The following is a 448-nucleotide window of genomic DNA, read 5'->3' on the forward strand; positions in this document are numbered from 1 at the left end:
GCGGTGTTGTAAATCCTATAATATTGCCATATTTGGAATATGCTAGTGAGGGAATGATAATCTGGGAGGATGTGTGGGATTAGATGCATGGGTCAAATGGCACTAGAGGCTCACATGAATCGTTCTAAAAAGTTATGAATTCTAGAATTGTTCTGGAGTTTTATTTTAAGATCCAAGTTTAGATTTACAAGTACTTACATATATTTTGGGAGGTCAACTTTTATATTAGTCTTGTTATCTGGTGAATGATAACATTTTTGTGTTTAAACATAATAACAAGGCAAGTCTGCTTTGTAGTTCAAAATATGGGTGCTCTAGAATCCCAAGTCTCTGGAAACCTGCCAGATGAAGTAAGCTGAGACAAGTCAAAGGAGGGACAGGTGACTTTACAGTGCCGATCAGAAAGAGCAAGAGTGCTTCTTTTCAAGATCTTCTTCCCAAGCATTGC

The sequence above is a fragment of the Hypanus sabinus genome, chromosome 12 (genome assembly GCF_030144855.1).
Source record: "Hypanus sabinus isolate sHypSab1 chromosome 12, sHypSab1.hap1, whole genome shotgun sequence".
Taxonomy (NCBI): Eukaryota; Metazoa; Chordata; class Chondrichthyes; order Myliobatiformes; family Dasyatidae; genus Hypanus; species Hypanus sabinus.